This window comes from Corvus brachyrhynchos, unplaced genomic scaffold (assembly GCF_000691975.1).
Source record: "Corvus brachyrhynchos isolate BGI_N302 unplaced genomic scaffold, ASM69197v1 scaffold50, whole genome shotgun sequence".
Lineage (NCBI taxonomy): Eukaryota > Metazoa > Chordata > Aves > Passeriformes > Corvidae > Corvus > Corvus brachyrhynchos.
Window position 1 is genome coordinate 232,584 of NW_008235964.1, and position 13,363 is coordinate 245,946.

The following is a 13,363-nucleotide window of genomic DNA, read 5'->3' on the forward strand; positions in this document are numbered from 1 at the left end:
ATTTCCCAAAGCACAGTGGTGGACAGATTTTTGAAGAGCAGTTTTCAAGATTAACAATAAGAAAGTTGTGGGAAACACTGATAATTCTCCTTTAATGAAGAGAAGACTAGAAATTCCCTGTTTCTTAATCTGATACAAGTCAGATATTTGCTGCCAGGTCAGTAAATCATAATCATATTCTCATGGAATGTACTTTTAGTAAAGTATGTTGCATGAAACAAGCTGTGCTGGTTTCAGCTGAGGCATATTGCACCTTTCACTTCAGATTATTTTTTTTGTAAAAAGAAATAGTAGGAGAACATGAACAGGCAACAATCAACCCTTCTCAGTCTGCATATTGTTTCCTTTGTGTCTTTTCCTTCCACCTGGTAAGTATTTTTACTTCTTGTTATATTTTTCTCTTTCTTGTTTCTGAGGAGATGTCATATTCTCACATGGGGTATATTTCAAAGTGCATTCCTGATTGTAGGACTTAAAACATGTTGAAGAGGGTAACAATGTTTTCACTTAATACTGTCTAAACTCCGTTTTGTAGAGGTGCCTTTATCTCAAGAGTTCATAATTCACTTGTTGCATACTTCATCTTCCCTCCTTGGTCCTTTTCCATGTCACTAAAACAGCCTATGAAGGTCCTCTTTGACAAGTGAAAATGCTCTGGTATATGAGTGGTAGGAAGCACATGCTATTTTACACACTGATGCAACTCCATTCTGTTCCTATTAAAAGAATTTTTTCATCATGAGTGCTCTTATCCTTTTTCTCCACACACAACACTAAAACTTCTGGGTTTTATTTTCTACCTTTTGTTGTTTGTGATATATGTTCTGCTTTTGTTTAGACTGGAAGGAGACCTTTTTTATTCATAACAGAATGTAGGATTACATTCATGGATCGAAGTTATTTGAAAGAGGAAAACAATACGAAGAAACTGCCAAAATTTCAGACATCATACGAGAAGCTTGTTTTATGCAATGTGCAATCAGTTGGTTAAATGAAGCGACAGGAACTCAAAGACCAGGAAAGTATGTGTGGAAGGCAGAAGCATGTGTCTCTGTTACACCACGGTTTTTCAAAGATGAATCTTTTCATTTGCATAATACATTTAATCACAAATCTGAACTTTGGCTGAGGCACACATATAAATAATTACAATTACAGGAGCATAGTAACAGCAATATGTGTTAGTAAAGTTGAGAAGATTTAAGATTTATTGTTCTTCTTGGACAGTGATTTGATATGTGATACTTGCAGGAGAGAGAAATCCAAAATGCGGACCCTTGATCATAGCTTTTGGGGAACAGTGAGAGATAATGTGTAAAGCACTTTTAATGACAGATCCTAAATATATTAGGACAAAGTAAGTCCTAAACTATCTGAGTGACTAGGACTGTGTTGTAATGAGTGTCATAAACATCAGTGTTTCAAGGATGGCAGAATGAATAAAATATTTTACACTGAAATGAAAATTATAGAATTTTTTTCCTTTCTCTTGATAAAGAACTAATGGAAATGATAATGTGTTTTCTGGTTTGTATTATTTTGGGGAAAATACATCTGTGAATGTGCCAAATGTCTGTTCAAAATAAGAAATAAGATATACAGATGTTGAGTATTTGGCCTGTGTCTTTGTAGATAGTGTAGCAGAAGCACATTATTTAAAAGGAAAAAATAAAAATCTTTCAAAGCCTTTTCTGAAATGCTGTTTTATAGACCATACACAAGGATCTTATTTTATTACAAAAGATATTCTATCAAAGGCTATTGGCAAAAGCCATCATTATCTGGATGTGTCATTTGTAGCTTTACTTCCTACTGAAATATGGGATCCATCTGCTCACTGATCACAGGATAACAGCCGTCATTCCCACTTGCTTATCATAAATGATGTATCTGAAAATATCAGAAATGTGATGGAGTACAATCCCAACCCCTGGTCAGTTTCTTCAATCATTCATAGTTATCTTAATATAGGCCAGGCTGATATGCCTCCAGCATATTGACTGAATTCCAGCTTCAGTAAATTCAGTTTGATCCACTTGAAATTTCCAAGGCATGCCTAAAATTCACATCCTCCTTTCTTTTTTTTTTTTTTTTTTTTTTTTTAATAATCTGTTTGCATTGGTGCTGCATTCTGGTGCTGTGTTGGTACATGTGAATCTGGCTCATGTTTTAGCTTACTGCTGTGCTGTAAAGACTGCTTGGTTAAACCTTAAAATGAGTGTATCACAGAGTTTGAAGAATCATAGCTTTGAAATCTGGCACACTAAGCACCAAATCCATCACTAAACAACTACATGGAAATTGGTCACAGACTAAATGAATCTGAATGTCACAAAAAAGCATAAGTTATTTCTCTGTTGCCACGTTGATCTGTTCTCAAATTCCAAGATGCCTATATATAACATTTTCTAAATAAGAAAACTTTATTTAGAATTTGACTTGAGAATATGGAGTCAGCACCAAAAATCTGGTCTTTTGCACTCTGATTGGTATTGGTGATATAGTACACAGCCAGAATTCAAACTGCAAGAAGGAAATTTTCCCAATCCCTGGTGTGGTTCATAGGTTATCTGAAACTTTGTCCTATAAATGGATCTCGAATTGAACAGCCATTAACTCGCTGTCCCTCTTCGCAACCACTTGTCCAACTTTATAAATATCCTGAACTCCCAGAATTTAAAATGGTGTTTTGGAGCTCTGAAGAATCTTTTGGATATGCCTGTCATCAGCTTTGCTTCTGATAACTGCTATCAACATGGATTTATCTGTTCTGCTTACCCAAAATGGTTATTCAAAGTTTTTTCATTCAAAAACATTCTCCTGGTTCTCCTGGTGGGTGAAACCACCCCTGAGGTACCAGTGAACATTATTTATGCACGAGTGACACAGAAATCTGCTGAGAATGGGCAAGTGCTGCTGCCTGTGGTTCCCTGTTAACTGCACACAACCAGTGATCTCTCCAACTCCATACCAAAATTGCCTAAATCACATGTTGAGGATAATTAACTGAAGAAATGTCCTTTTATTGTTCAAAATTCCTTCCAAATTAATTGTTTGAAGTGATTTAAGAGTGCTAGCAGATATAATAGACCTGGAACCCCTATCAGATAAGAGGACATTCTTCTTCCACCTTAAGGCAGTATGTGTCAGCAAAGTACAGAATTATTTTTGCTACTGAGAGATTGCTGCTTGGTGCATTCATTTAACACATAATGCAGCACAAGGGCATGGTCGTAAATTCATTTTGCTTGAAAATGGAAAAGAAAGCCCCAGAGCTGCACATTGATTCCATGTGACTTGACCAAAGACACACTTGGACTGCATAACTTTAGAATCCCATTTTGCTGTCTGACCTGTGTTAATAGGACTCTATTAAGTCAGTTGTCTTCTTGAAATCTTTTGACCTTTCCATGATTAGTTAGGAGATGATGTAAGCGGCATTGAAGAAATGGATTATAAGTCACAATCTGACATTATTCCTCACTAAGAAGCTTCTGCATCAGAAAGTAATTCAAATGAGCTTCTTTCCTATACCAGCATTTGAAAAGGCTTGGGCAAACAACTGCTAAACTTAAACCTAGAGTTAGCATTGTTACTTCACAAACTGTAAATATGTCCAGTTTTAATTTAAAAGCTTCAAATTGAACCATGTAGACAGAAAATTAAAAAAAAAAAAAATCCTGCCAATTATTTAAAAATATTTGCTAACAATTTAAATTTGTGACTCCTCCTATAGAAGAATTTTTAAATGTGGCATGTCTCATTATTCCATTGTTTTAAATATCAAGAAGTCTAAAAATCAAACAGCTCCTGTTTTTCCTGGGATGAGCTGGGGAAGAAAATGACAAAAAACCTAAACTCTCATTTGCTGATCAAAATGTAGCTTGCTCTGAAGGAGTTTTTTCATGTGTTTGTTTATTTTTTTTCTAGAAGCAGTGATTTAGTATTGATCACAGTATATTTCTGTTTGCTTTGGAGTGCAAGAATAAGAATCCAGTGGAATGATTTGTTGATTTACATTAAGACATTGCCACAAACTGTGAATTCAGTGCTTCAAGGGAGCCTGACTTCAAAGAAAAGATTTTCAGAACCGTGGCATTAAATGATTGCTAGCATGATCATGGGGAATTGACAGAAATACTTTCCTTTTTCTTTTTTCCAGCTAGGAAAATATGGCTAAGCACCATTCCAACTCTTCATGGAAACAGATGGTTTGTTATAGCGAAAGACTATTTCAGACTGAAATATGCTCACTTTTTTCCCTTATCATTCTTATCGTTTTTACCAACTGTCCTTCATTATAGTAATTTGTGTGCATATTTTCTATGGAGTCTTCTTTCAAAAACATAACCCAGACCTTTAACATTTTCTATGCTTCTGTGCTGAATCAAATCAAACCTGGGTCACCAAAGGAAAGACGCTTGTATTTTGTGTGTGTACATTTTGCCACCCTGTTCATATCATTTTAAAAATCTGGTTAAATCCGCACAGGCTGGTTTCATTTGTGCATTTAACCTCTGCAAAGGTAAGACCAATAAAGATTGTATCCAACTGTCACTGTGTTAGATCAAAATCTCAGGCTGAACATATGGTACAGAAAGGTTTGGGTGTATAACCCTTGAATCTGGATTTGTGGCATAGAATTTCTGCTCTTACTTGGTAAAAGATGTGACTGTCAACAGTGCAATTTTCTCAGCTTATGTAGCTGTGAGTCTGGCATGGTGATATATCAGTATATATTACAAATAGAAAAAGACCAGGCTTTAGTGTGCACTTTTTCCAAATGCCCACCAGTAACAGTGAATAATTTAGTAATTAGACATGTCTTTATCCAGTATAGAACAATTTTACTAATTCCTACTATCCTTGCAGGATAAATGGGGGCTGACATTTATCAAAAAGGCTGAAGAAGCCTTTTTGTTTGTTTTCTATAAGATCGTATGGGATTGTAAAGTGCATTTCTACTCAGTTCCTTTTACTAAACCCCTCAGCTTTTGGAGACAAAGAACAACATCACGATGAGTGGTTAATCAATTTAGTATGGCAATTCCTATGAGAATAAAAATATCCCTTGAGTTAGTTATAGAAATAATTTTAAAAATAAATCTTATAGGGACACTTTTAAATTTATTTAAATATCCTCCTTTTTTCTGCCTTCTTTACCAAAATCCAGCACTGTGGCTAAAATGACAATGAAAAAATTAAAAATTAAGAAAGAGATCAAGTAAAAACATGGAAGCAGAAGAAAGACAAAAACATATTTTGCTTAAAGATTTTTTTTCTTGTGCTGGATTTTACCCTGGATTTCTGCTCTCTAGTAAGCTTCTTGAGTGGGGAGTAACTGAGGGGGAAAGAAAGTACTAGAACTCAGTAAGGTACTCAGAAAGGTAGTATTTCAGAGGAACAAATGGAAAATTCTGATTTTCAAAAGGAGTCAAATTTAACATTCATTATATTTATGTGCCATAATAAATAGCAAAATCTTTCCATTACTGATATATGTATGGCTTTTCAGGCTGAATTTTATAGCAAGGGAAAGCTTCTTATTTGAGGATAGTTAATCTCACTCACAGATTTTTTTATAGATCACGTGCAGGGTTTTTTTTCATAATTCATGTTATTAATGTAGATTCCATCTTCCACTGTGAACTTATACTAAGCTGAGTAACTATTTAGATAACCCTCAAAGGCAATATTTTCCTGCAGACATTTGACTATTGTGGAATGAATCATTAAAGCAATTTACTCTAGCAAAAAGTAAAACTAAAGACTATTTCTGAAAGAGAAGAAGTTTTCATTCCCATGCTGTTTCAGAATTTATTTGCCTATTAATGATTCCATAATAACTTAGCTGGTCCCATTCCATTCCTGATTCATCCAATAACTTCTTTGAAAGTTGGAAAGCTAATTGCAGAAGTGATTATTTATAATATCTGAGTGCTTTATTCAGGGGGCCCATTAAAAGCATAAACACTGGGGACAGAGAAAGGTTACAACTGTTTTAATGAAAAGAAACATATGAAAGTTTTATACAAATATCACTCCTAGACTTGTCCAGATTTTAAATAAAAAGTTCTAATGAAAATAATGTTTTCCTTCAGAGTATCCAGTATGCTCTGTACTAACAAAACCTGACTATTTTACTTCCAGTATAGCTATTCCACTTTACTTGACAGTCTTGTTGTCAAGATTTTCTTGTGGTGTTCACAAAATCAAATGTTTTCTTAAAGCCATGCTGTTTAGTGAAGTAGTGATAATTTCAGCTTGTACTTTAAAGAAAAAGAAGGGCGCCAAAACACACTACTTCATCTTCAAGTGATTTTTGTTTGGTTTGTGGTTTGGCCTTCTGTTTTAAAGAATCATACCACTGGTAAGTCAATGTGGTGACTGTCTGGGATCAGAATATTTTACATGTGCTCTGTTACCAATCTGCTTTTAGATGGATATGGCACCTCTGAGGGCCAGCAGGACAAGTGACATTCTGCACCATCTGCTGTTCCCTTGGGCAGACTGTATCATCCAGAAGTATTTTATTTATCACAATCATGATTCATTTGTGGAATGATGAACTGTTTAAAAAATGATGGTTTTTACTTTCATATGTTTCACTGTTTTCATGGTGTTTGAAAAACCAAACCAAAACATCCCTTAGGTTCTCATGACAATTGCTCACAAAGAGATAGGCAACACTTTGGATTAGTTTTTTGTTGTTAAAATATGTTTTGTTAAGGCAGAAAAGCCTTGCTATTCAGTATCATACTATTTAAGTTTTAGTTTCACAAAAGATGATTTTGGATGGAAAAAGAAAGCAGAGGCCTGTTTAACCCCTCTTTCTTTCTGCATATTGGTCTTATGTGTTAATGCACAATGACACTGAGGAGAGATGAGATGTCAGTTTAATCCATCTGCAACAGACGGATTTTGCATGTGTGCAGAGCCAAAAAGATGATTTGGAAATCTGAATATTTCATATCCTATGCCCTATGTGCACATTCAGTTCAGACTTACATTTGAAATCATCCTTTGAGACAAGGTCATAAAGATTTAATTCCAAAGTGTTATTTTCATACAACTTGGAGTTTTGCAGCTTCTGTGAAGTGTTGTTTGCATTTCTAATGCAGAATAAACTGTTGTGAGCAGTATCATGAGAGGCAATTCCAATCTCCCATATAGACTCAATCCTGAATATTTCCTACCTCCACTGAGATCAATTGTATTTTGGGGTATTCAGTGACTCTAAGGTATTTTTACAGTGAATTAATATTTTCCTAATAGATAAGAACACGCTAGTGCAGTTTACTACATTTTTTCTTTAATTTAACTAGCACTCTAATTTTTATATCACTTGCTGTTCTACCCATGACAGTGCTCTCTTTTTTCTTTTGCTTCCCAGCCTTTGGACAATATGGAACCTGAGACATTGCATGAGCCAGTCATTCTTTTATTTTGCAGTGCCAGCTCTGTGCTGTGTCAATAGACAGAAGTGAGGGGCATGTGAAGACAGTGAGGGAATAGAAACTTCTGTGGGTGGACTTGGGAGGACAAGGACTTTGCCTGAGGACAAAGACAACGACACCCTTGAAATTGTGAGGCAACCCATCCTTTCAGCGCATCTGTCTAAGTGTTTTATGCTGCATCCCTCAGGCTACATCTGAGAAATAGTCAAGACTATGGCAAGTAATGCCACTATGATCTGAACAAGAATCCACATCTGGAATGTAGATGGCCTCCTGCAGAGTTAGGTAGCCCAGACATCTGTATCAGGATACATCCTGGAGCAAAAACATACCCTTACATAGGGAACAGTGCAGTGTCTTGACCTTGGAAACATTTGTTATGGTTGGAGGGAGATTTTTTTAGACAGAGTGTTCTTACCAACCCTAATTTTTAGTTGATGAGTAGGCCGGGGGATAGCTTGTGTTTGATGTGGGGAAGAGGAAGCCATGGCAAAACTCTCCACTGAGCTCCTCCTGGGAGACCAGAAATGAATTGCATGTGAGCGATGTTAGTTACTCAGTGAGTAATTGGAAGGGCCTCAGATACAACAGTGATGAGAGCACTGTAAGAACCCATGGAGAGTGTAATCATGAAGGTAACAAAAGATGGGGGGGAGTGTTCAGCTTCAGAGCAACATGCCAAGAACATGATCTAAAATGTTAAACTGGCTAAAATATCAACAGATCAAACTGAGAGAGGCTGAGACATAATGTCATCCTTCAAATTGCAGATTTGGGACTGAATTTACACTTAACAGTTTGAGACTCTTCCCACTGAAGTCTGTGGCAAGCTGCCAGCTGACCTCAGTGGGAACAGACTTAGACCAGAAGCTACTGTGCAAGTAGAATTCAAAAAGTGCTGAATCGATGCATTGGAAATAAAATTCACCGTTTCCTGCCAGAAAACAGGGAGAAGGGCAGGGAGAAACCTGCAAAATCTAAACCAAAGGATGCAGAACAACATACAATCCAGGATGGAGAGTCAGTGGCACCAGGGAGTTGCAGAAGATAAGGTAATAAAAGATGGACTAGAGAAAGAGAGTGAAACAAGCATCAATATCTACTTGTAAGAGAAGGTTCTGGTCCTCCAACCAGTCAGGTGGCACAGAAAAGGTGTTCTGGCTGCTGACAGTGGCAATGTGGTGCTGGAGCAGCCCTGCAGAGGAGAGGTTCAGTGGAATACTGAAACCAATTCTACTTATTTCTGCTAGTGTGGGCATGAATGAGACTTAAAAATATGCTGATTTGGTAGGACTCTTAACTCTTGTGGACAATGGGATTAACCCCAGTAATCAGATGCAAATTCTGAATAAAAGATCTGCCTACCTGAAAGGAAGGATAGAGCAATGCAGGTGTGAAAGCAACTACAATACTAAAGAAAACACTAGTATAAAAATTAAGGAATAAATCCACTTTTTTAAAGAAGAAAAAGTGCTAATGTAAAATAGAGCTCCTGCACTGATGTCACTTAATGCTGTGACCTGCACTTGGGGGAAATCAGCAATGACAGAAACAACCTCAACGCTCTGACCACATAACAAATGACATATAATGTGATTTGATTGAACAGTTTAAATTAAAATGTCACATTACCGACAACCTATGCTTCTCTGAATGAATGCATTAGGAAATTGTCACAATGGATCTGCCTTGGAAAACGGTACAACAAATGGAAATCACCACAAGTGGAAATCACCTAGGACACTGCCATTGTTATCGCTAATTCCAGGCATTAGCTTCTTGACTTTGATGTGTGTTTGAGCTCTTCAGCCTATTAGCTTCCAGTTCCCACAAGTGCCCAAGCATTCCTAACAGCAGCTTTTCATGGAAATCTCCCTGGTATGTGTGATCACTGGAGCATGGGTCACCCATCACCGGAGCATGTAATGGTGATGCCAGAGCCTGAGGCGATCCACACTGGCCCTGCTGGGACACCAGGATGGCACAAGGTTACCAGCTCTGGCAGCATGATCATGGCAGCTCCATTTACTCCGCTATGGGAGCCAGAATGTTTGATCTGGTTCTTGTCTTTCATCAGAAGTGTGCTAGCACAGAATTCTGCCTACATAGGAACCACGTGTCCCCACTGAGTTGTGTTTTTATTAGCAACCAAAATTACTAGTTGTTTGTGTTGTTACTTTTGAACTTTGTTTTGGAAGAAAGTTTCTCAGCATTTTTGGTACAGAAGATTGAAAAAATATGGTGGCTTCAAAATAAAAGCAATTAGTTCATAAAGAATGTATAATTTCTAAGGTATATACTTAGCTAAGGTAAGACATGCACATTAACCTAAGGTTAGACATACACATTAAACTCACTTTTGTTGACATAATATCTGAAATCAAACATCTTATTGACTTGAAAAATAAAAGTTTTTCTTTGAAGCCAATGCTTTCAATTTTTAAATGCTTAATTTTCAATGCTAGTTATTTTTTCATTACTTAGGACAGCACAAATCTATAATATCCTTTAATTAGAAAAATATCTTCAGGGTTTTTTTTCTATCAGAATCTAGGTGTGACAAGCAATAGCAGAATCCTCATTAACAGAGTTTATTCTTTGTAGGTAAACTGAACACTAGAGTCTTCAAATTTGTCTATGGGTGTTTGGCTTCTATAAACTGAGTTGTCTTCTCAGTATTTTTCAGTTTTTGTGGGCAAACTGGGGGAAAAAACCCAAGAAAAAAGCATTACTGGCTCTTCTACATTGTGGGTGAGCCAATATCGGTTGAAACTGATGCACCTTTTTCTATAGCTATTGGAATATTAAATCTGTCTTTATAAATCTGAGTACAGAAACATGGTTGACATCTAGAAGAACAGCAGATAGCAAGATGAAGGATCAGAGGCTTAACCAATTGCTCCCTGATGTCAAACTGAGAACCAGCAGAAATAATCATTTTGGCATCAGACAGGAAAGGTCAAAGGTCAGGATTTAATGCTGTCACAGAAGGATTCTTCAAATAAGCCAAGCAGCTGCTTACTAAAGCATGATTATTTGTTGTGTTTAGGGATTCAGAGAAAAGCGTGATGTGGATGGGAATGCAAGGTCTCCATGTAAAAACAGGGAGAACCATCTTATATGGAAAGTCTTTCCCACAATCATTTTTTACTTGAACAAGTCCATAGAAAGTAGGTAAGTAGGGTTCTCCTGTTTCCTACTTTTCTTCTGCTCAGCTAATAAGTCTTGCCTTTAAAGGATTTTCCTTTTTACAATGAAATACAAGACAGTGTCCTATTTCTCTGAAAGCTGGATGTGCTGTTGAACAGGAAATTCAAAATTGCTCAAGTTCCAGCTTGTCAGAGCAGAAACAGTGTTTTAGTTTTTGTTCCAGCACAGAACATCAAATGTAACTCCTTGTGCCTCCAGTTGTCAAGGATGTTCTGCTGCAGAACACCAGCAAATCTGTTGACTGGATTGATAATCTCCCAAAACAAGAAGGTGCCTATTTGTGCAGTCCTGCTTCTTATCAGTCAACACATCAGTGCCAAGTTGAATGGAATCTTGGATGAAGTTCCTGGATGTACAGATCTGTGCTTAGGATGCTGGTTTCCACAGAACCTCAGAATTTAACTTGATAATATGAACAAATAGTCACCCCTTGTAAGTCCTCTAAGTATCTGCATTCTATTGATAGTTGAGATGTGAGCTTGCTACATCTGCTTAATTCAAAAAACTGCTATTAAACATTCCTCAACAGATCCTAACATACTTCTCTGTCAGGACTACTGGGAGAAATGGAACAGAAGGGAGGAAATGAACAGATCATGCAGTATAATTCACCTGTGTCTGATACCAGTCCTCGTTCTGGCTTTGGAATAAAAATAAAGCAGTCCTAGAGATATGCCATTGCTTGAGGGTCAGGGGTAATAAGAAAGCAGATCTAGCTCAGCTTAAAAATGGTTGGAGTATTAGGCATCAAGTCTGGTACTGAAACACTGTTTTTCAGCAATGAAACTTTGCATATGCATTACTTGTGCAGTTATCCCTCATTCCACAGAGTGCTTAGGAGAGAGGGCTGGGATTGGAGTAACCTCAGACTGCTTCTGCAGGACAGGATAAACTTCTGAGGCCAGAGTAAGAAAGCTTTGCTCAAGCTGTTGATTGTATCTTCAGAGTTTACTTGATTTCCTTTCCCAGCCTTACAACACGAATTAATGTGTATGTGTATATTCAAACTGTGTAATTAGCTGGATGTTTCAGAGGTTGAATGTTTTGTCAAGTCCTGGAGAATGCCTCAAGTTTGTTGCTCACTCTTTTAAACTCTAATGCCATAAGAGGCAATAAAACAAATACACTGTACATGCAATAGGAGCAAAATACATCCTCAGGATAGCTTAACATGGGGTGCATTGAAATCCAGGAGATTAAGAAGGGAGAAAATGAGAATATAGACACAGCAATTGGAAAGATAAATAGAGAGTGAGACTGCTACTGGTAGCATTGGCCATACCATCAACCTTGTCATCAAACTTTGTAAGAACTGCAGTTAGGGATATAAACTTATAGATCCTTGAGAAAATCTGCTTTCTGATTTCTTAGATGCCCAAGTGATATCCATGTGGAGCCCATCCTTGAGTATTTGTAAGTTTTCCATTTCTACCTTTTCTTTAATTTTTTTTCCCGTATTTTTCTTCATCTTTTCACCCCACACAAACACCTTACAGCATATTTAGCACATAATGCAAACCAAGGGATGAATCTCCAGAAGGACTTGAACACCTGCTGCTTCTGTTGACACTAGCTGCAGGGTCTAAAAGTTCTGCTAATAGAGTTCCTAATGGTTTCTAAAATTATCAGATAAGGTGACAGGTTCCCATTTAAAGTAAACAAGGAAGTTTCCCGATCCCCTTCCATGGTTTGCTGTGTTGTCCATGTAAGACACCCAAGCTGGAGCTGCTGGATTCCATTGCATGAAATGAGTCACTGGGGTGAGGACTATAATAGCAGAGGAACTGTTTTAACAGAATAGATCAAAAATCCATCTTATCCAGCATCTTGTCTCAATTCAGAATACTTCAGAAGAAGGTGTTAAACCCACTTAGTGCATGTGATATCATACAACAGGAGATATTTCTTCCTTACCCCATCTGGTGATCAGTTTATACCCTGAGGCTTATGGATTGAGCTCAGGTTGTAACTATTCAATACTTTCATTTTCAAGATCCAGAAAGAGTATATTTCTAAATGCTGCTACATATGACTGCCAGACACAGCAAGTCTGTAATTTCAAGCAAACTTCCTATAGCATTAAAAAAAAAAAAAAAAAAAAGACAAAACCCAAAAAAGTAAATAAAATCAAAATAGAAGCAGGCAAGCAATAAAAACAAAACAAAACATACCATCAAAAAATCCAGCCCCAAAGCAGAAATAAGATCATGGAGAAAAAAAAAGTTATAATATAAATTTTTACTGGTCTTTTCATTTATATTTGGAAAAACCCCAAACCTGCAACTACTCTAAAATATGTTTTTGTCTGAGTAATTCCAGGATTAACTTTTAATTATTTCAAGCTAAAGCTCTGAATCATGTTCTTTTAACTAATGTTGTGATTCTGTGAAATTACGCATGTTTCCACTACTTGAAAGAAGAATAAAGGTTAAATGTCAATGAAGATGTTCTACTTATTGGGTGTAATCAGGACATAAAATGTTATTTTTTTTTCTCCTCATAATTCTAGGGTCAAAAATTCAGCAATCTCTTGTAGCTGAGGGTGCAACCTGCTCTGAGGTCTTCCTTCCTTTGTTCTTTATGGCTAATAGTTTCAAAGGAGTGGGAGGATGATTGTGATCTAGTTCCATTCAATTGCATCAGTAAGTCATTCCCAGGTCCTCACATCAGTTTTGAAAAGACTGCTCATTAGTTTA